Source organism: Mustela nigripes, chromosome 7, assembly GCF_022355385.1.
Source record: "Mustela nigripes isolate SB6536 chromosome 7, MUSNIG.SB6536, whole genome shotgun sequence".
Lineage (NCBI taxonomy): Eukaryota > Metazoa > Chordata > Mammalia > Carnivora > Mustelidae > Mustela > Mustela nigripes.
The window spans coordinates 60,952,359-60,976,409 of NC_081563.1; the positions used below are offsets into that span (position 1 = coordinate 60,952,359).

Here is a 24,051-nt window from a genome sequence, read left to right on the forward strand (position 1 = left end):
AGATAGAACTTGCAAATATTTTCACCCATATTGTGAATTATCTTCAGTTTCTCAATAGTGTCTTTTGAAGCACCTTTTTGTTGTTGTTGTTGTTGTTAAGATTCATGTATTTGAGAAACAGGGCAGTCGGGGGAAGGGCAGAGGAAGAGGGAGAAAAGAATCTTGGGCAGACTCCCCACTGAGTGTGGAGCCTGACATTGGGTGACCCTGAGGTCAGGACCTGAGCCGAAATCAAGAGTCAGTTGCTCAACTAACTGTGCCACCCAGGCGCCCATGAAACACAAAAGAGCCCTTGCCATGGATTTTATTTATTTCACAGCACAAGTAGTGGGGGTAGGAGTGGAAAGGGAGAAGCTTGCTCCCTGTTGAGCAGGGAGCCTGATGTGGGACTCAATCCCAGGACCCTGAGATCATGATCTGAGCGGAAGACAGACATTTAGCCAGGCTGAGCCACCAGAAATCCTTGTACAAAAATGTTTAATAATGATGTTCAATTTATCTATCTTTTCTGTTGCTTGGACTTTGGTGTCCTGTTGATTGCCAGAATCCATTGCTAAATCCCAAATCACAAGGCCTTACCCTGTTTTCTTCTAAGAGTTTTATAGTTTTGGTTCTTATATTTAGGCCTTTGCGTCAAATTTTTTGTACATAGTGTGAGGTAAGGTTCAGCCTCATTCTTTTGTATGAGGCTGTCCAGTTGTTGTAACAGCCATGGTAGAAAAGATACTCTCCACTGACTGGTCTTGGCACCTTTGCTGAAAATCATGGACCACAGATACATAGATTTATTTCTCCATGTAATTAACTCTCAAATCTGTTTTACTTGCTCTTCTTCTTTTCTTTTCTTTCTTTCTTTCTTTTTTTTTTTTTTAAGATTTTATTTATTTATTTGACAGACATAGATCACAAGTAGGCAGAGAGGCCAGCAGAGAGAGAGAGGGAAGCAGGCTCACCGCTGAGCAGGGAGCCTGATGAGGGCCTCGATCCCAGGATCCTGGAATCATGACCTGAGCCGAAGGCAGAGGCTTTAACCCACTGAGCCACCCAGGTGCCTCTGCTTGCTTCTTTTCAGTCAGGATGTCTTTTATTTCATATACCCTTTTATTAAAACTTTACTTTCATTTGGCTCCATCAGTGGTTCTCAAGAGTATGATCTCGGGATCCTTGAGGGTCTCAGGGAGGGTTTGGGGGGGGGTCTGAGAGATAAGACATTACTTGCCTTTTGGTTGATACTTTCACTGATAGCCACATTGCAGGAAATAAGGCTGTGGTGATATAGAAACGGTTGGAGTTAGGAGCGGATGGCCAAGAAAAAATTCTTGAGATATCTTTGGTGCAAAAAGGTGATTTTATTAAAGCATGAAGACAGGACCCATGAGCAGAAATAGCTGTACTGGGGTCACGAGGAGTGACTGATTATATGCTTTCAAGTTCTGAGGGGATTAGGGATAGTGTTAAGTCTCTAAGGAATTTTGGAATCAAGGTTTCCAGGACCTTGAGAGGGCTAGCTATTGTTAGGAAAAGGTCACTTTATTTTTTATTTATTTTTAAAAATGATTTTACTTATTTGAGAGAGACAGTGAGCAGAAGAGAACACAAGCATGGGGAGTGAGAGAGGGAGAAGCAGGCTTCCTGCGGAGCAGAGAGCCGAATGTGGGGCTCAATCCCAGGACCCTGGGATCATGACTTGAACCAAAGGCAGACGCTTAATGACTGAGCTACCCAGGCACCCCAGGAAAAGGTCATTTCTTACTGTCTAATGAAACCTTAGTCATGAGACCCTGTAGGTGTATCTCGGTGGGTTCTTGGGGGATGATTGTCAACCTATATCTTACGGGGTAGAGAGAAAAGAAGTTTCCAAAGGAATTTTTGTATGTTAAAACTTACAGGATTGGGGGTAGGGGAGAGGGTGAGGTATTGGGATAGTCTTAAGCTAAGATTGCCTTTTGCCCCTAGCAAAGTGTTAACATGGAAGCAGCTGAGTTCCTTGAGGAAAGGAATGTTACTCTGCCTGTTTCAAGGAGTTGTCAATGGGTTATGAGTAGTAAGGAAATTTAATTTTTCTTTTGCCTTTGCTTCCCACATTAGTGGTATATAAGTAGTTAATCTTCACTGCCAAGCACTTGCTGTCTGACAAGTGACGTCCTTGATGAAGCAATGATAATTAATTTTATTAAATCTCAACACTTGTGTATGCTTCATATATGCTGTGATGAAATGAGAAGTACATATAAAGCTTTTCTCCTACATACTGCAGTGTAAGATGGTTGTCTTAAGGAAGTGCGATCATATGATTGAGTTTTAAGCTGAACAAGCTGCTTTTCTCATGAAACAAAACAATTTTTATTTGCAAGAATGACTCAAAGGTTATCCAAATTTGGGTATTTGGCAGACATTTTCTGGAATGAATGAAGCAAGCATGTCATTTCAAAAAAGACAGTGTTAGTTGCCAGAGATAAAATTGAGCTTTCAAGAAAAAATTAGAATTTTGGAAAAATTGTACCTGTTGCTGTGAGTTTGACAGCTGCCTAGTAGAGTTTTATGAGATTGAGGAGAATATTAATGATATAATTTTTTGATATTCTGTAATGAAACATGTCCACATTGGAAAGATCTGTGTAACTTACTGATCCAGTATTTTCTATAACATCATTGCATGATGTTACAAACACATTTATGGGCTAAAGTTCTATTCAGGGAGTGAGATCGATTGATGGCTTTTTTTTTTTTTAAGATTTTATTTATTTATTTGACAGAGAGAGATCACAGGTAAGCAGAGGAAGGCAGAAAAAGGAGGAAGTAGGCTCCCCACTGAGCAGAGAGCCCGATGTGGGGCTCGATCCCAGGACCCTGAGACCATGACCTGAGCCAAAGGCAGAGGCTTGACCCATTGAGCCACCCAGGCGCCCCATGATTGATGGATTTTAATGTAACAGAGTACTGATAATGGTTTTAGATTTCGTATTGCAACTTAATCTTTAAGAAATTAACAGTCATTGAGTTTTGGTGTATTATTGAAGAAGACTATCTAAAATTATCTGATAGAGCTATTTAAATACTTCCTTTTCCATATTCATATATTTTAAGGATGGACCTCATACACTTCACTAAAAAGAGTATGTGGCAACAGAGAGAAGGCAGAAGCAGTTAATGAGAATCCAATTGCTTTTCTATTAAGCCAAACCCTAAAGAGATTTTTAAAAATTGAGAAACTGTGACTCAAGCCTGATTTTTTTTTTTTAACAGAAAACAGGCAATGAATTTGTTAATTAAAAAAGAATTTTTTTTAATGATTTTATTTATTTGACAGAGACAGAGGGAACACAAGCAGGAAGAGTGGGAGAGGGAGAAGCAGGTTTCCCAGTGGAGCAGGGTGCCCAAGGTGGGGCTTGATCCCAGGACACCTGAGCTGAAGGCAGTCACCCAGTGACTGAGCCACCCAGGTGCCCTGAGTTTATTTTTCATTTATTTATTTATTTTATTTATTATTATTTTTTAAAAGATTTTATTTATTTATTTGACAGACAGAGATCACAAGTAGGCATAGAGGCAGGCAGAGAGGGAGAGAGGAGGAAGCAGGCTTGCTGCGAGCAGAGAGCCCGATGCGGGGCTTGATCCCAGGACCCTGAGATCATGATCTGGGCAGAAGGCAGAGGCTTTAAACCTCTGAGCCACCCAGGCGCCCCAATTTATTTATTTTTTAAGAAAGATTTTATTTATTTCTTTGACAGACAGAGATCACAAGCAGACAGAGAGGGCAGGCAGAAAGAGAGGGGGAAGCAGACTCCCCGCTGAGCAGAGAGCTTGATACGGGGCTCAATCCCAGGACCCTGGGATCAAGACCTGAGCTGAAGGCAGGGGCTTAACCCACTGAGCCACCCAGGCGCTCCTGCCCTGAGTTTATTGTTTATAAAATAACACAATAAATATGGAAAGAAATAAAGTATAAATATAAGCTCTCTGAACATGTAAAGGAATGCTAAAAACAAAATGTTGGCGAACTGCTGGGGTCCTGTTAAAATTTTCTTCTTTACTCTGGTTTATATTATTCTAATCCTTTAAGTGTGGATATTACCTAGGGTTTAGGCTTTTGCTGTGTATTTTATAAAGAAGTTGAAGTAAGAATTCGGTATACTACCATGATTGTATCATCTTTTAGACAACTTTGAGTATATTTCTAACCCTGAGCAACTTTCAAAGCATTAGTCTTATATTCTTAATTTCATGCTAGACATTTTCTTTTTAAAGATTCTATTTATTTATTTGACAGAGAGATCACAAGCAGGCAGAGCAGAAGGCAGAGAGAGGGGGAAGCAGGCTCCCCACCGAGTAGAGAGCCTGATATGGGGCTCAATCCCAGGACCCTGAGATCATGACCTGAGCCGAAGGCAGAGGCTTAACCCACTGAGCCACCTAGGTGCCCCATTCTATTTAAGTATGTTCCTATCTCAGATTTCAACAGAAGTGAAACTGAATCCTTCATCTTGCTCTGTTTATCATGTTTGCTTCTTTCCCAGAACCTTTCTTAATTATATGAATTTCTCACACTACAATCTGTTTTAGTATTTCTAGTACTTTCCAGACTTTAGTGTCTCTGGAAATTTAATGTGCATATGAGTCACCTGAAGATTTTCTTTAAAATTCAGATTGCAACTCTTTTTTTTTTTTTTTTTTTTTTTAAGATTTTTTTTATTTATTTGTAAGAGAGAGAGAGTGAGAGCGAGCACAGGCAGACAGAGTGGAAGGCAGAGTCAGAGGGAGAAGCAGGCTCCCTGCGGAGCAAGGAGCCCGATGTGGGACTCGATCCCAGGACGCTGGGATCATGACCTGAGCCGAAGGCAGCTGCCCAACCAACTGAGCCACCCAGGCGTCCCCAGATTGCAACTCTTAACGGTCTGGAGTTTTGCCTGAAATTCTTCATTCTAACAAACTTCCAGATGATGCTGATGCTGTTGGTCCTTGGAACCCCTTTGAGTAGCAAGGCCATAGAATACTTTTAATTTCATTTATTCCACTCTTATTTTTTATACTGCTGTTGTAGTGTGTTATAATTACTTAGATTTTGAAAATTAAGACCTTATTTAATTTATAAAGTTAATACTCAGATTTATACTTATTGCTGCTCTGTATTCTGTATTTCATCTTTGGGCTTTTGTCTGGGATCATTTTTCCTGTAGCATTTCTTTTGGTGTGGTTCTGTTTTTGATGATTTTTGCCAGTATTTTCTTGTCATCTAAAATGAAGAGGAATGGGGTGCCTGGGTGGCTCAGTCATTAAGTGTCTGCCTTCCGCTTAGGTCATGATCCCAGGGTTCTGGAATCGAGCCTCGTATCGGGCTCTCTGCTCAGCAGGAGGCCTGTTTCTCCCTCTGTCACTCCCCTTGCTTGTGTTCCCTCTCTTGCTGTGCCTCTCTCTGTCAAATAAATAAATAAAATATTAAAAACATAAAATGAAGAGAAATGCTTGTATTTTCATATAAGCACACACTGAAATGAAATATTGAATTACAGATTGGTAGTTACCATTGCTTCTTTCATTAAGTCATTCACACCCCCCCATTTAAATTGTTTCTTCTGTGAAGTCAGCCCTCAGTTTTGCTTCTTTGAAGGTATTGTTGTTGTTGTTGTTGTTTTCCATTTGTCTGATTTTTAAGACTTTCCTTTTTGTCTTTAGTCTTAGGATTTCACCAATTTTACTCTAATATGTCTGTATCTCTTTTTGTATTTACTTGAGATTCATTCTTTATTCTGGTTTGAGTTTTTAAAAAATAAGTATTGGAAGCCATATTTTCTCTTCAGATCTAGCTCCTCCTCATGCTTTCATTACTTTTTGGGATTCCATTTACATAAGTGGGTATGCTTTTTCATCTTCCTTGTTTCTCTTGATCTCTTCAGAAGCCTGCTTCTCCCTCTCTCCTGCTAGTATTCACTCTCTTGCCATCTCTGTCAAGTAAATAAATAAAATCTTAAAAAACAAAACTGCATATTATCTAATACTAAAGCTACCTATTGAGGTCTTAATTTTAGTTACTATATATTTTAGTTTTAAAGCTTTTGATTTCTTTTTTAATAGTTTTCAGAATTTGCTGAAATTCCTTATCACCTGATATATTGAATATTTCTCTTGTAAAGTTCAGTTCTCATGACTCTGCTGTCTGATTTTGTTTTATTCTTTCCCACTGTTCTTTTTTTCTTAAGATTTTCTTAATTTTTGAGAGAGACAGAAAGGGAGAACAGAGGAGAGGGGCAGAGGGAAAAGCAGACTTCCTGCTGAGCAGGGAACCTGATGTGGGACTTGATCCCAGGACACTGGGATTATGCCCTGACTCGAAGGCAGACGCTTAATCAACGGAGCCACCCAGGCACCCTTCTTCTGTTTTTGACTGTGTGGTTTTTGTTCTTGCTATTTGGTATGCTTGGCAATTTTTTCTACTTTCCTATAGAAATTTAAACTACATACAATCACCTGTAGGAATGGGGAAGGAAGGTGACAATGATTTTATGTAACCATTACCCAGTAAGCACTTAAGCAACTCATGGACAATTTTGTTTTCTTTATATGCCAGCCCATTTCCTTTTCTACCCATTGGATGACTTTGAAGCAAATACGGGTATTACATGTTACTTGTATATATTTCAATACAGTTCTCTAAAAGACAAATATTTAAAAAATAAATAACCACAGTATCATTGTCAAAGTTAAAAAATTAAGAATTCTTTTTTTTTTCTTTTAAAGTAAATTCTGCCCCCAACATGAGGCTCAGACTCATGACCCTGATCTCAAGAGTTGCATGCTCTACCACTTGAGCCAGTCAGGCTGCCCAAGAATACTTTTTTTTTTTTTTTTAAGATTTTATTAATGGGGGCGCGTGGTTGGCTCAGTGGGTTAGGTCTTTGCCTTTAGCTCAGGTGTGATCTCAGGGTCCTGGGATGGAGCCCCGCATTGGGCTCTCTGCTCAGCGGGGAGCCTGCTTCCCTCTCTCTGCCTGCTTGTGATCTCTCTATCAAATGGGTAAATAAAATCTTAAAAGATTTTATTTATGTATTTGATAAGAGACATAGGGAGAAAGTGAACACAGCAGGGGGAGTGAGAGAGGAAGAAGCAGGCCTCCCACTAAGCAGGGAGCTAAATGTGGGGCTTGATCTCAGGACCCTGTGATCATGACCTGAGCTGAAGGCAGAGGCTTTTTTTTTTTAAAGATTTTATTTATCTAATTGACAGATCACAAGTAGGCAGAGAGGCAGGCAGAGAGAGAGGAGGGGAAACAATCTCCCTGCTAAGCAGAGAGCCCGACGAGGGGCTCGATCCCAGGACACTGGGACCATGACCTGAGCCAAAGGCAGAGGCTTTAACCCACTGAGCCACCCAGGCGCCCCAGAATACTTTCTTTTTTAAAAAGATTTTATTTATTTATTCATTTATTTGACAGAGATCACAAGTGGGCAGAGAGGCAGGCGGGGGTGGGGTGGGAAGCAGGCTCCTTGCTGAGCAGAGAGCCTGATGCGGGGCTCAATCCCAAGACCCTGGGATCATGACCTGAGCTGAAGAAAGAGGCTTTAACCCACCGAACCACCCAGGCGCCCCCAATAATACTTTCTTAATATGAAGGCTTTAGTAGTCAAATTTCCCTCATACTCTAAAGTTTAAATTTTGTTTTGTTTTGTTTTAAAGATTTCCTTTATTTGAGAGAGAGAGAGATCATAAGAAGGCAGAGAGGCTGGCAGAGGGGGTAGGGGAAGCAAGCTCCACACAGAGTGGAGAGCCCAGTGTGGGGCTCGATCCAAGGACCCTGAGATCATGCTGAGCAGAAGGCAGAGGCTTAACCTTTACCCACTCAGCCACCCAGGTGCCCCTAAAGTTTAAGAATTTATATTTAATATTACCTTTTAAATTTGAATTAAAGGAGATCTGGGGTGGCACAGTTGGTTAAGTATCTGACTCTTGGTTTTGGCTTAGGTTGTGATCTCATGGTTGTGAGATTGAGCCCTGAGTTGATCTCTGCTCAGTGTGGAGTCTGCTTGAGATTCTTTCTTCCTCTGCCCCTCCCACTGGTGCTCTCTTTCTAAAAAAAAAAATCTTTTTTTTTTTTTTTTAAAGATTTTATTTATTTATTTGACAGAGAGAGAGACAGCTACAGAGGGACCCACAAGCCTGGGAGAGGGTGAAGAAGGCTTCCTGCAGAGCAGGTGCCCGATGTGGGACTCGATCCCAGGACCCTGTGATATGACCTGCGCCAAAGGCAGACGCCCAACTACTGAGCCACCTAGATGCCTCTGAAATAAGTAAATCTAGGAAAAAAAAATTAAAATTAGAATTCAGATGAGGTCTGTAGTAGTTGATTTTTATTTTATTTCATTTAAAGATTTTATTTATTTGACAGACAGAGATGACAGGCAGAGAGGCAGGCAGAGAGAGAGGGGGAAGGAGGCTCCCCGCTGAGCAGAGGGCCCAATGCGGGGCTTGATCCCAGGATCCTGGGATCATGACCCAAGTGGAAGGCAGAGGCTTTAACTCACTGAGCCACCCAGGCGCCCCAGTGATTTTTTTTTTTTACGATTTTATTTATTTGACAGAGATCACAAGTAGGCAGAGAGGCAGGCAGAGTGAGAAGAGGGGAAGCAGGCTCCCCGCCGAGCAGGGAGCTGGATGTGGGGCTTGATCCCAGGACACTGGGATCATGACCTAAGCCGAAGGCAGAGGCTTTAGCCCACTGAGCCACCCAGGCGTCCCCCAGTGATTTTTTTTTTAAAGAACTTTTGACTTTTCTTTATGGATGGGTTTTCCTCTTTTTTCCTTTTTTTTTTTTTTTAAAGATTTTATTTATCAGAGCAAGAGAGCACAAGCAGGCAAAGCAGCAGAGGAAGAGGGAGAAGCAGGTTTGCCACTCAGCTGGTAGCCCCATGAGGGGCTTGATCCCAGGACCCTGGGATCAAGACCTGGAGCCAAAGGCAGTTGCTTAACCAACTGAGCCTCCCAGGTTCCCCAAATATACTTTATTGATACAATAATGTTGTATAAAAAATTATATATCAATTTTAAATATATGGTTTCATTCATTTTGATAAAAGTAAGCACCACCACAATGGACTATTTCTACCAACCACCATCCTTGTCACTGCTGGATGTGCTTTTCTCTCTCCAACTTTGTTGAGGTATAATTGACCTATAACATTGTGTAAGTTTAAAGTGTATGACGTGATAATATGCATATATTGCAAAATGATTATCATAAGAAGGTTAGTTAAAATACCCATCACCTCACATAATTATTTTTTTGTTCTAGTGGCGAGAACATTTGAGATTTACTCTTAGTAATAACTTGCGCGCACACACACACACACACGGAGAAGGTATATAATACAGTATTGTCTATTTTTTTAGTAATCTCTGCACCTAATGTGGGGCTGGAACTTAAGACCTGGAGATCAAGAGGTGCATGCCCTTCTGAGCCAGCTGGGTGCCCCATTCTTTTTTTTTTTTTTTTTAAGATTTTATTTTTTTATTTGACAGAGATCACAAGTAGGCAGAGACGCAGGCAGAGAGAGAGGGGGAAGCAGGCTCCCTGCTGAGCAGAGAGCCCGATGCAGGGCTCCATCCCAGGACCCTGAGATCATGACCTGAGCCGAAGGCAGAGGCTGTAACCCACTGAGCCACCCAGGTGCCCCAAGGGTGCCCCATTCTTAATCACGGTCCTCATTCTGCCACCATGCTGTACAATAGATGACAAGAACTTAGCTCATCTTTTATTTAGAAGGATTCCCTTTTCTCCACATCCTGACCAGCTATCCTCATGGCTCTTTAACAAATGTAAGGTGATAGCTTATTTTAGTTTTGATTTGCATTTCCTTGATTAGTGATGTTGAGCATCTTTCACTTACCTGTTGGCAATATGTAGGTGTTTGGAAGAATGTTTGTTGAGATCCTTTACCCATTTTTCTTAAAGTGGGTTATTTAATTATTTTGTTGTTGAGTTGTATGAGTTCCTTATATATTTTGGATATTAATCCTATATAAAGATGATTTGCAGATATTTTGTCCCATTCTTTAGGTTGTTATTTTTGTTGTGCAGATGTGCTTAGTTTGATGTAGTCCTACATGTCTATTTTTACTTCCGTTGCTTTTGCTTTTGGTGTCATATCCAAAAAAATGATTGCCAAGACCAATGTCAAGGAGCTTTTTTCCTAATTTCTTGATTTTAGGTCTTTGGAGTTAATTTTTGTGTGTGTAAGATAAAGATCCAGTTTTATTCTTTTGCCTGTGAATATCTAGTTTTCCCAGCATCATGTATTGAGTATTCTTGGCTCTCTTGTCAAATATTAGTTGACCATATATACATGGGCTTGTTTCTGGCCTTTCCACTCTGTTCCTTTGGACTGTGTGTGTGTTTTTATGCCAGCACAATACTGTTGTGATTATTACAGCTTTGTAATATAGTGGTTTTTTTTTTTTTAAATTATTTTCTTAAAGATTTTATTTGTCAGAGATTGAGAGAGGGAGCACAAGTAGGGGAGTGGTAGGCAGAGGGAGAAGGAGGCTCCCCTCTTAGTGTGGAGCTGGATGTGGAACTTGATTCCAGGACCCTGGCATCATGACTGAAACTGAAGGCAGATGCTTAACTGACTGAGCCACCTAGGCATCCCTGTAATACAGTTTGAAATCAGGAAGTGTGATGCTTCCAGCTTTGTTCTGAGGATCGTTTTTTTTTTTTTTTTTTTTAAGATTTTATTTATTTGACAGAGATCACAAGAAGGCAGAGAGGCAGGCAGAGAAAGGAGGAAGCAGGCTCCCTGCTGAGCAGAGAGCCCGATGTGGGGCTCAATCCCAGAACCCTGGGATCATGACCTGAGCTGAAGGCAGAGGCCTTAATCCACTGAGCCACCCAGGTGCCTGAGGATCGTGGTTTTATTTGAATTTCATAATTATTTCTTTAAAAAAATCTTTTAGAGTTTTGAGGGATTGCATTGAATCTACACATGGCTTTAGGTAGTATGGACATTATAACAATATTCTTCTGATTCGTGAACATAGTTCATTTCGGTCTTCAGTTTCCTTCATCACTGTCTTACTGTTTTCAGTGTACAGATCTTTCACTTTGTTAGTTAAATTTATTCCTACAAATTTTATTGTTGTTGATGCTATCCTAAGTGGGATGTTTTCTCTGTTTCTTCATTTTTTTAAAAAAATAGATTTTATTTGGTGGTGGTGGGGGATGGGGCACAAGCAGGGGGAGTGTCAGGCAGAGTCAGAGGGTGAGAGAGAAGCAGGCTTCCTGCTGAGCAGGGAATGTCGGGCTGGACCCCATGACCCTGGGGTCATGACCTGAACCAAAGGCAGATGCCTAATTGACTGAGCCACCCAGGTACTCCTATTTTTTTCTTTTTTAAGATTTATTTATCAGAGAGAGAAAGGGAGGGAAGGAGGGGTAGAGGGAGAGAATCTTCCAAGTATTCACCCTGCTAAGTGTGGAGCCCTGTGTAGAGTCTATGCAATCCTTCACGGGCTGCATCTTCCAGCACGGTGATCATAACCTGAACTGAAACCAAGAGTCAGATGCTTAACCAACTGTACCACCCAGGCACCCCTATTTTTCTTAATGTAGCATCTATCACTGTTGGTTTTTTTCTTAGGACTTCTTTTGTTTCATTCCATCAGCTTTGATATGTTGTATTTCCATTTTTGTTTGTCTTAAGATTTTTTTTCTCTTTTTATTTGCATTTATTCTGTGCAGAATTTACTTCAGGGCAATAAGTTTTTGTTTCTTAAGTTTCTTCTGGAATATCTTTTTCTTCTGTGTAGCCTCCTCTTCTGTTTTAGGAACAATCAGCTCTTTTTCAGTAAGAATCAGCTCAGTGTGGCAGGGAGAACTCTTATACAGGTTGATCTGACCATCAGCCCTGTAAGTTCTACACCACATTTTGGGTGCTTTGTTCACCTGGATGTGCTCAATGACCAGAGAATTGACAACTAAAGCCTTAAGTTCAGCATCACTCTCTGCATTTTTAAGCATGTGCAGGAAAAATTCAGCACACTTGGGCAACTGACTGTGTCCAGCCCCACTGTTTGGCCTGGGCACACCTACCAACTCCACCACTATAGCGACATAATGGTACACGTTGCTTCTGCAGGGTGACGTTGCTTTTGCAGGGTGACGTCTTTTAGCTACTTGGTGGCTTTCAGATATGTATGCCTTTGATGTCCTGGGCTGTTTCACATGTGTTATTAAAGTGAACATGAAGATTTGAACCTCTTGATTTGCTTGATTTTGTAGGGTTTTCTTGGTCAAGCGAATAGTGAACAATTTTCAGAGATCACTTCAGGCCGCTTAGGGAAAGAGGAGCTTGTCTCAAGATTTTTTTCTTTTCTTTTTTTAAGATTATTTATTTATTTATTTATTTATTTATGGACAGAGATCATAAGTAGGTGGCGGTGGGCGGGGTGTGGGGGGGGAAGCAGGCTCCCTGCTGAGCGGAGCGCCCGATGTGGGGCTCGATCCCAGGACCCTAGGATCATGACCAGAGCTGAAGGCAGAGGCTTTAACCCGCTGAGCCACCCAGGTGCCCCTCAAGATTTTTTAAAGGAGGCTTCATGCCTAGCATGGTTCAAGTCCCTAACATGGGACTTGAACTCACAACCCAGAGATCAGGAATTGGATGCTTAACTAACTGAGCCATGCAGGTCCTCTGTCTCAAGATGTTTTTTGATTTCTCCTTTGATGATTTCTTTGACTCATTGGTTGTTCAGAAGTGTGTTGTCTATATTCACATATTTGTGAATTTTCCATCTTTCCACCTCTTACTGATTTGTTTTTACAGTATTATGGTTGGAAAAGGTACTTAGTATGATTTAAGTCTTTTTAAATTTGCTAAGACTTGTTTTGTGACCTAACGTGTAATCTGTCCTGGAAAATGTTCTCTGTGCACTTGAAGAGAATATCTGTTCTCCTGATGTGAGATGGAATGTTCTGTGTATGGCTGGTCCGTTTATTCTTAAGTGTAGTTCAAGTCCAGTGTTCATTGATTTTCTGTCTGATCTATCCATTACTGAAAATGGAATATACAAGTCCCATGCTCTTACTGTAATGTTTTTATTTCTTTATTTAAATCTAGTGTTTGCTTAATATGTATTCAGGTACTTGAGGCTTACATGAAAAATCTTACAAATAATAGTCTGTGTTAAGTTAATAACTTTATTTCAACTGCATATAAAACCTCTTCCATACAGCTCCTGGATGGCTCATTTGTTAAACTTCTGCCTTTGGCTCAGATAATGATTCCAGGGTCCTGGGATCAAGCCCCATGTCAGGCTCCCTGCTCAGCAGGAAGCCTGCTTTTTCCTCTCTCCCGCTTGTATTCCCTCTTTGTCTCTGTTTCTGTCTCTCTGTCAAATAAACAAACAAAAACACACAAAAAACCCCCCAAAACCCCCAAACCTCTGCCCTTTTACTGCCATCCCCCAGTTTCCTTTTCGATGCTACCATTTATCTTTTTTTTTTTTTTTAAGATTTTGTTTATTTGAGTGGGAGAGAGCATAAGGGGGGTGAGGGGCAGAGAGAGAGAGAGAGAGAGAAGCAGACTCCCACTGAGCAGGAAGCCCAACATGGGGCTGGATCCCTGGCCCCTGAGATCATGACCTGAGCCAAAGGCAGATGCTGAATTGAACCACCCAGTGCCCCCATTTATATCTTTTTATATCCTGTATCCATTAGCAAATTGTAGCCATTGTTATTTTTAATAATTTTGTTCTTTAAGGCTTTTGCTAGAGTAAAATGATTGACATACCACCATATTATAGTATTAGATTATTTCAAATTTGACCATACTCTTCTTTTTATAAATGTGTTTTATATATGTTTTAAGACTTTATTTGGGAGAGTGTGTGGGTGGGGGGGGCAGGGACAGAGGGAGCGAGACAAGCAGACTGCAATAAGTGAGGTTTGATCCCATGATCCTGAGATCATGAGCCTTGCTGAATGAAAGTGCTTTGACTGACTGAGCCAGCCAGGTGCCCCAAGTGTGTTTTGTATTTTCATGTACTAAATAGTATTTCATTTAATTTCATTTCATTTTGAAGAATTCCTGTTAGCTTTGTATTCAAGGCAGGTATACTGGTGGTGAGCTCTCTCAGATTTTTTTCTGGGAAAGTCTTTATTTCTCCATTTTTTTTTAAAAGATTTTATTTATTTGACAGAGAGAAATCACAAGTAGGCAGAGAGGCAAACAGAGAGAGAGAGAGAGGAGGAAGCAGGCTCCCTGGCGAGCAGAGAGCCCAATGTGGGACTTGATCCCAGAAACCTGAGATCATGACCTGAGCTGAAGGCAGAGGCTTAACCCACTGAGCCACCCAGGCGCCCTATTTCTCCATTTCTGAGGGACATTTTTGCTGGGTAAAGTATTCTTGGTTGGCAGTTTCTTTCTCTCTTCCTTTCTTTCTTTGGCAGTTTTTTTCTTTCAGCATTTATTTAATGGATCATCCCATTCTTTCTGGGCTTATGTGAGGAATTTTTTTCTCTCTCTTTTTTTTTAATATTTTATTTCTTTATTAGAGAGCACAAGCAGGCAGAGCGGCAGGCAGAGGGAGAGGGAGTAGTAGGCTCCCTGCTGAGCAAGAGCCGGAAGCTGGCTAGATCCCAGGACACTGGAATCATGACCTGAGCTGAAGGCAGATGTTCAACCAGCTGAGACACCCAGGCACCCTACTTTTTTTCTCTTCCAGAGTTAGTTTTATTATAATATGTATTGGAGATCTTACTGAGTTGAAATTTTTTGCAGCATGAACTTCATGAACTTGAGTATTCAAATCTCTAATCACATTTGGGAAGTTGTCTGCTGCTACTTCCCTTTTAAATAAAATGCTGCCCCCCTTTCTCTTTCTTCTGGGACTCCTCCAAAAATACATGGATATTTCTTTTAATTGTATCCTGTAGTTCCTTTGGCTTTCTTCAGTCTTTTTACTTTTGAATGTGTAATTTTCAAAATCAACCTGCTTTCTACAGATGGTTCCTTCTGCTTGATCATGTCTTCTGTTTTGCACTGTATTGCATTTTTATTTCATTCATTGTGTTCTTCATATTGAAGAACACATTGTGTTCCTCATTTTGTGTACTTCAGCTCCACAACTTCTCTTTTGTTGTTTTGGTTCTTTTTGAAAAATTTATCTCTTTTTTAGAACTTCTCACTTTTTGTCTGTGTTTTGCTTTTCTGATTTTGTTGAATTGTCTTTCTGTGTTTTCTTGTGGGTCACCAAGCTTCCTTAAAACAACTGTTTTGAATACTTTTTTTAAAAAAGATTTTATTTACTTATTTGACAGAGATCACAAGTAGGCAGAGAGGCAGGCAGAGAGAGAAGAAGGGAAGCAGGCTCCCTGCCGAGCAGACAGCCTGCTGCAGGGCTCCATCCCAGGACCCTGGAATCATGACCTGAGCTGAAGGCAGAGGCAGAGGCTTTAACTCACTGAGCCATCCAGGTGCCCCATAAATTAGAATTTTTGTATGTATGTTTGTATGCCTTTTCTTTCTTTTTTTTTCTTTCTTTCTTTTTTTTTTTTTTAAAGATTTTATTTATTTGACAGAGATCACAAGTAGGCAGAGAGGCAGGCAGAGAGAGGGGGAAGCAGGCTCCCTGCTGAGCAGAGAGCCCGATGCAGGGCTGGATCCCAGGACCCTGGGATCATGACCTCAGCCGAAGGCAGAGGCTTTAACCCACTGAGCCACCCAGGTACCCCTGTATGCCTTTTCTTAATCCTGCAAAGCTAAGACGAGTTTGACAGTTTCTTGTTTGTTTTCTGTAGGGCAGTGCTGAATTGTCAAGTTTGTGTGCTTTCTCCCAGTTCTGAAGAGTCCAGGATAACTTTTTGTACTTGTTCACTATCTATAGATGCTTGCTCTCTCTCTGCCCTTGTCGGGGGTGAACACTGGGAGCTAGCCACAGAGTGAGAGCATGTGTGGGTTAGGTGTGTAGAGAGTTGGGGCCAACCATTTACCAGCTAGCAGCATCCTCAAGACAAGGTAGCTTGTGGGTGGGCGTTGCAGTTAGTAGGTTCCACATCCCATTTTATATCTTCTGAGAGCGATGATGTTCTTTCAGCCACTCTCTGCCGTCATGTAGTACCTTAGTATTCTGGGTGGGGTAAGAATGAAACGGATCTCTTTGGCAGTGTCCCACACAACTGGGGAAGCTTGGTGCTCACTTACATGCTCTGATTTTCTCCCAAGGGAGAAATCAGAGATTAAGAAAATCTCTCCTGGTTCTGTGCTGTGGGGACTGTGGGGAAAGGGTGTGGCAGGTGAAGTGAAACTTTATTTTACCCTTTTCAATGTGTTTAGTCCTGGATTTTTTTGTTTGTTTTTTTGGTTTTGCTCTAGTGGTGTGTTGGAACTTCTCCACTGGACTCCCAGACTTCTGCAAAGGCACTGTGTCTACAGTGTTCTGTAGATGGTAGAAAGTGTTCAGGCAGATGGTAGAAAATTCCCATTTTAATGACCTCACTCTTGGCTGACATGCTTTATATGCCATCCAGACTTAGATTTGTCTTTTGTATGGGTATATCATAATGGAAATAAACTTTATGTACTAATTGTATCAGGCATTTTTTCCACTTAACATATGGTTATAAGCTAATCCTTACTAATGTATCAGTAGTGTGTTGGTTTTTAATGGTGAATAGAATTCCTTGTGGAGATACACATGCATGCACATGCACTAACTCTCATATATGTATATGTATATAAATCAATCTACTTTTTGGACACTTAATTTTTTTCTAGTTTAAGGCTCTTTGAATAATTTTTGTTTTGTTCATTGTGTTTTTTGTGTTTGGTGTTTTGTTTGGTGACCTGCCAGTACTAATCCTTATAGATTCTAGCTGTTCTGCAGTTTGTAGTACTGATGTCTCTTTAATTTTTTTAGTTTGTAATTCTTTTCTTTCTGTTTCCATTTTTAAGGATATAGTCTTAAGAGTCATTCTTCAGTCAGGATAGCTTGGTGGTCTTGAGTTGTTTTTTTGGAACTGATTTAATCTTTAAGTTCCTGTCTTCCTTTTTTTCCCTTGCTATTTGTTGAAGAAACTGCTGATTCCATGGATCATTCGGACAGAGATTTTTCAGTCTGAATGTTGCTTATTGTATCCTTGGGTAATTATTTAATGTTTTTTAGTCTCTTCTATATCTATAATTTAATTATTAGATTTAGAGGCTTGATCAGATTCAGATTAGGTTTTTTGACAAAGAGTGTTTAATAAGATGTGTTGTATTATTCCATCAGAGCACATAAGATATTGTCATGTGTTTAGTAATGCCAGCAACCATTGTTATTTGTAGCAATGACTTATTTAAAATGTTAACATTTGGCTTGTGACAAATTAGTCTTTTTTTTTAGAATCATAAAATTATGTAATTAAAAATAATGTTTTTGCCTTTATTCACTTAACTTTAGGGAGATTATTTCATACCAGTTTATAAAGCACATCCTTGAGGTGCCTGGGTGGCCCAGTTAGTTGAGCATCTGCCTTTGGCTGAGGTCATGATCCCTGGGATGGAGCTCCAGAGCCCTATACCTGGCTCCCTGCTCAGCAGGGAGCCTGCTTCTTTCTCCCCCTCTGCCCGCTGCTTGCCTTGCTTGTGCTCTCTCTGTCAAATAATTAAATAAAATCTTAAAAAAAAAAACCCATCCTTTTTTTTCAAGTTTTTTTCTTTTTCTGATGCATAGTTTTCCATTGTCATGATGGGTTGATACTGTCCTGTATTGACAATCATTTAGATTTTTTCCAATCTTATGTTAATATGAACAGTGCCATGTTGAAAACCTATGAAAGTTATTTTGGGGGAGGGAAAATGTGTAAGAAAAAGATGATTTAGGTGCTCTTGGGTGGCTCAGTCAGTTAAGCATCTGTGTTTGGCTGAAGTCGTGAATCCAGGGTTCTGGGATTGAGTCTCAGGTCAGGCTTCTTGCTCAGTGGGGAGCCTCCTTCTCCCTCTCCTTCTGCCTGCTGCTCTCCCTGCTTGTGTTCTGTCAAATACATAACATCTTTTTAAAAAACAAGTGAGGGGCGCCTGGGTGGCTCAGTTGGTTGATTGTGTGCCTTTGGCTTGGGTCATGATCCCAGGGTCCTGGGATTGAGTCCCACGTTAGGCTCCCTGCTTAGCAGGGAGTGGGCTTCTCCTTCTGCCTACTGCTTCCTCAGTTTATGTGCTTGCTCTCTTTGGTCTCTCTTTCAAATAAGCAAATAAAATTGAAAAAAAAAAAGACTAATTATTCAGAGGTTCAGTGTATTTTTAATTTTGATAAATATTGCCAATTTTTTTTCACTAATGTATAGAAAGTACCCATTTTCTCCTGAGTTTCAACTCTAGGTATTACTTAAACTTTGCACACCTGATAAGAGAAAAATAGCATTTCAGTTGTGTGTTTGAACCATGTGTTTATTGTTTTTCTTTTTTGGCCCATTCTTCTCATTTTTTTTCCACTAATCTTTTGTTTGAGCTCAGAGAGATTACCCTCCAGAGGCTTCCTAGTTTGTCGTTTCTTTGAAGTTTGCTTTTTTTTTGTCCTTAGTTTAAATGTTTTACATGATCTAATGGATCAGTTCAGAACACTTTAAGAATGCCAGTCTTGGGACGCCTGGGTGGCTCAGTGGGTTAAGCTGGTGCCTTTGGCTCAGGTCATGATTCCAGGGTCCTGGGATCGAGTCCCACATCGGGCTCTCTGCTCAGCAGGGGGCCTGCTTCCCTTCCTCTCTCTCTGCCTGCCTCTCTGCCTACTTGTGATTTCTCTCTGTCAAATAAATAAAAATAAAAAAAAGAAATCTTTAAAAAAAAAAAAAATAATGCCAGTCTTTATTTCTACCATCTTCCATGTTGTCTCATACTTCAGTTGAGTTGAAAGGGTCCTAAACTATTAAGTATTTTTAATTTTTTTCATCTCTTTATATATTTATCCATGTTAATTTTCCTTCAGTACCATTTTTTCCTTTTTGTTCCTGTTACTCCTTTGTCTTTTCTTTTGAGGTACCTTTTATTTTCTGTCTTGCATTACATTTACATTCTGTCTTACTCTTACATTCAGGCATGGCCTGCCAGTGGTAAGCATACATATTTGTCCAAAGTTTTATTTCACCATTTGTCTTGAGGTAGGCTTACCTGGGTATAAAATTCTAGATTTGGGGCGCCTGGGTGGCTCAGTTGGTTAAAGCCTCTGCCTTCAGCTCAGGTCATGATCCCAGGGTTCTGGGATCGAGCCCTGCATCGGGCTCTCTGCTCAGCAGGGAGCCTGCTTCCTCCTCTCTCTCCTTCTACCTGCCTCTCTGCCTACTTGTGATCTCTCTCTGCCAAATAAATAAATAAAATCTTAAAAAAAAAAAATTCTAGATTTGCCATCATTTTAACATTTTGCAGGTTTTATACTGTTCTTCTGATTAGAAGCCTGCCTCTCACACTTGATTATTACTACACTAGCTAACGTCTTTTTTTCTTTGGCGCTTTATTTAATATGGCCAATTTCAAATATATACAGAAGTATAATGCGTAAGAATAAAAGACATGAATACTTAAAAGTTGTTTGACGATAGTTCAAATTCATAACTGTACCAATCCTCCTATAGTTGTTTGTACTTACTTTAGACATTTCACCCACCTGAGTTGGCCTCAGTGGCTAACCTGGGTGCTGGTGAGGATTCTGGATAGGGCTTAGCTTCTTAAAGTCCTGTTCTTTTGAGACTTGCTGAGAATACCTTTCTTACAGGCTTCTAAGAGCCCAGGAACTGGAATTCTCTGGATCTGAGATACATGAGGTTTAGAAATACATGAGGTTTTCTTCAGCACCTTTGGTCTGGTCAGTGGTTGTGAATTTTTTTCCTTAGGTGAGTTGTGAGATTGTATTTGAGAAGATCAGTTCATTTGCCTATGTAAGATCTTAGTCATAGCTACCAGTGGTTTCTCACTAGACTTCTGCATTATACCTTCCATCCTCTAATGCGTCCTTTTGGAATTGTGCTTGTCATGCTATCCATTTCTCCTCCTCCTCCCCCTCCTCTTTTTTTTTTTTTTTTTTTTTTAAAGTAGGTTCCACATCCAGGGTAGAGCACAATGAGGGACTTAAATTCATGGCCCTGAGATCAAGACCTGAGCTGAGATCACCAGTCAGATGGTTAACTAACTGAGCCACCCTGGTGACCCCATACTATATTGATTTCTGATCTTGAAGTTTTTAATGAGCATTTCTTTTCTAAGTTTTTTTTTTTTTTTTGTCAGAGAGAGGGAGAGAATGTACAGGGGGAAGTAGCGAGCAGAGGGAGAGGCAGGGTCCTCACTTAGCAAGGAGCCCAGTGAGGGACTTGATGCCAGGACTCTGGGATCATGTCTTGGAGCCAAAGGCAGATATTTAAATGACTGAGGAACCCAGGCATCCCAAGCATTTCTTTTTTTAACCTAAGTGGTGAGAACCATTTTCTTTTCATCCAGTACCTAGTCTTCTACCCTCTACATTGTGTCAGGTGGGTACTTTGAGTTACTTTCTGCACCTTTGGATATTGACCAGCATTGATGTTTCCATTTCTACTTTGGTCTCTCCTATTGGGCTGTATTTGGTGTTCTGTAGGTCTGTGTGGGCAGTTCCCCCACTTTGCTTGCTCTCTTTTCTGCCCCAGTGGTTGAATACAGGGTTGGAATACAGTTCCTCCTCTATAGGGAATGGTGGGGAGATTTCTGGATGATGCCTGCCTGCCTGCCTGCTTTTATGGTACCATGGACTTTACCATTATTTGTAGAGACTAGTGGCTTCTTTTAAACTGTAGTCTGAGTTTTCCTCTCTTTTTTGTTTGTTTAATTAATAAAAATCTTTTGGGGCGCCTGGGTGCTCAGTGGGTTGGGCCGTTGCCTTCGGCTCGGGTCATGGTCTCAGGGTCCTGGGATCGAGTACCGCATTGGGCTCTCTGCTCAGCGGGGAGCCTGCTTCCTCCTCTCTCTCTCTCTGCCTGCCTCTCTGCCTACTTGTGATCGTTCTCTGTCAAATAAATAAATAAAATCTTTAAAAAAATTAATAAAAATATTTTTAGTTGTAAAAAAAGCCAATTTACCACCCATTCATTTATTTTTTATTTTTTTATTTTTTAGATTTTATTTATTTATTTGACAGAGAGAGACACAGCAAAGGAGAGGGAACACAAATAGAGGGAGTGGGAAGAGGGAGAAGTAGGCTTTTTGCTAAGCAGGGAACCTGATACAGGGCTTGATCTCAGGACCCTGGGATCATGACCTGAGCTGAAGGCAGATGCTTAACTACTAAGCCACCCAGGCACCACAGTGTTTATGATTTTGTGTGTTTTGTGTCCTGCTACTTTATGGAATTCATTTATTCTAGCAGTTTTTTTGGTGGACCCTTTAGAGTTTCCTACATGTAAGATTATGTAATCTGTGAAGTGGTAATTTTCCTTCTTCCTTTCCAATTCCTTTTTGGTTCTTTTTGCTCTGGCTAGAATTTCCAGTACTGCAGTTGAACAGAAGTTGGGAAAATTGTCTACTTTGTCTTGCTTCTCATTTTAGTGGAGCAGATTGCAGTCTTTAATCATTGAGTATGATGTTAGCTCTCTGGAGAGCTCTAGTTTGACCCTAATAAAATAATCTTCCATCCCATTACTGTTTATGAGGTAGGTACAATGAAATAAATTGGAAAGCTTGTGTTGATGAGCTGTTAGGCTGCTAGGTAGGCCTTAGGTGGGGATAGGTGTCTGATTACACATAGGCTTTTTCCAGAATGTGTTCATTTATGTTTTGTGTTTGGGAGATAGGATTGTTGCAACCACTCAGATACCTGTGTTTTCAGGCTGGGGAAGGAGAACTGGCATTGTGTACTATGGTTTCTTCTTCCCTGTCTAGGTAGTTCACCCTTCAGGGTTGCATTGCATTATTGTTCCTTTTAGGTTCTTTTTTTTAATGGCTTAAGTGCATCTTCTTCATTTTTCTCTTAGGATCTTTCTACAAAAGAGCAAAATTAAACACCAGGTTTCTGGCAAGAGGGTGAGAATCCTTTCTGAGAGCCCCCACCCCTTCCCTTGTTTTCCTGCTATACCTTTGTTACAGTTCATGGGTTGGAGGACTTGGTGCAGAAATCTACAACCAAGAGTTTGTTTTCAGTGGTTTCCTTAACTCTTCCCCCCATTATATCTTATTCTGTCATGGATTTATTGTCAGGATCTTCTAACTGATGGTGTGTTTGGCTTGCAGGGCCTCAGGTGCTGTTACCTTGTTAACCTTTTGTTTGGCATGTACTTCTTTTATAAATGTACTTCCTCTTGCCTGTCTTTTTCCCAGATGTAACCATTCTCTTGATGTAGATGTGAATCATTATAGTATATGTATTTATACTATGATGGTACATGAGTCCATAATAATACAGTTTGTGTGTGTGTTAAACATTAACAAGTGGTATCAAACTATCCTTTTGCAACTTCTTCACTGATATTTTGGAATTTGAATATTAGACATTTTGATACACAGATTCAGGTTTAAAAATATTTTTTAAAGATTTTATTTATTAGGGCGCCTGGGTGGCTCAGTGGGTTAAGCCACTGCCTTCGGCTCAGGTCATGATCTCAGGGTCCTGGGATCGAGTCCCGCATCGGGCTCTCTGCTCAGCAGGGAGCCTGCTTCCCTCTCTCTCTCTCTCTGCCTGCCTCTCCATCTACTTGTGATTTCTCTCTGCCAAATAAATAAATAAAAATCTTAAAAAAAAAAAAAAAGATTTTATTTATTAGAGAGCATGAGCAGGTGAAGGGTCAGAGGGAGAGAGAGAATCTTCAAGTAGACTCCCCACTAAGGATTAAGCCCTGACATGGGGCTCAATACCAGGACCTTAAGATCATGACCTGAGCAGAAGTCAGATGCTTAACTGACTGAGCTGTCCAGGTCCCCCACTTATTTATTTATTTTTAAATTTTTTTTATTAACAACATTATGTATAATATCATATTAAATAATATTGTTATATTATATTTATGTATTATATATAATAACTATATATCAAATAATAGTAAATAGTTTTTTAAAAAGGGTTTTATTTATTTATTTGACACAGAGAGAGATCACAAGTAGGCAGAGAGGCAGGCAGAGAGAGAGAGAGAGGAGGAAGCAGCCTCCCTGCTAAGCAGAGAAGCCAGTGCAGGGCTTGATCCCAGGACTCTGAGATCTTGACCTGAGCCAAAGGCAGAGGTTTAACCCACTGAGCCACCCAGGTGCCCCAGTAAATAATATTTTTAATTTATTTTTTAAAAAGATGATATTTATTTATTTATTATTTATTTGACAGAGAGAGAGAGAGGACACAAGTAGGCAGAACGGCAGGCAGAGAGAGACAGGCTCTCTGCTGAGGGGAAGCCTAATGCAGGGCTTGATCCCAGGACCCTGGGATCATGGCCTGAGCCAAAGACAGACACTTAATGACTGAGCTACCCAAGTGCCCCCCCTTTATTTATTTTTTAAAAGATTTTATTTCTAAATAATCTCTACACACAACATAGGGCTTGAACTCACATCCTTGACATCAGGGTCATGATTTCTACCAGCTGAGCCAGGCACTCTCAGTTTCAGTTTATTAAGTTAATTACCCCTTTAGTTTCTAGTAGGCAGTACTTTTCATTCATTTCAGTTTGGGTTCTACTCCTCCTCCTTCTCTAAAACTAGTCTTTCTAATTAAAAAGAGTCCCTTTCTTCCAGTTAAAATTTTGACTTCTACTTTTTGCAAACTGCCAAGGAATAAGGGATACATATGGTTAATACTTAAACTTTAGTTGCCAATCCTGAAATAGGTATAGTATGAATGCTTATAAGAAATAAGTTCTGGGGGGGGGCGTGCCTGGGTGGCTCAGTGGGTTAACGCCTCTGCCTTCAGCTCAGGTCATGGTCTCAGGATCCAGGGATTGAGCACCGTATCGGGCTCTCTGCTCAGCAGGGAGCCTGCTTCCTCCCTCTCTCTCTGCCTGCCTCTCTGCCTCCTTGTGATCTCTCTGTCAAATAAATAAATAAAATCTTTTAAAAAAAAAGAAAGAAAGAAGGAAGTTCTGGG

General features: G+C 40.5%; 1 protein-coding gene and 1 pseudogene across 3 annotated transcripts in view; one reads left to right on the top strand and one right to left on the bottom strand.

Annotated features, from left to right (window-relative positions):
• Nucleotides 1-24,051, top strand: part of USP34 (ubiquitin specific peptidase 34) — a 239,199-nt gene that overhangs the window by 16,358 nt on the left and 198,790 nt on the right. The window lies entirely within an intron of this gene.
• On the bottom strand, nt 11,732-12,305 carry LOC132022153 (large ribosomal subunit protein uL22-like; annotated as a pseudogene).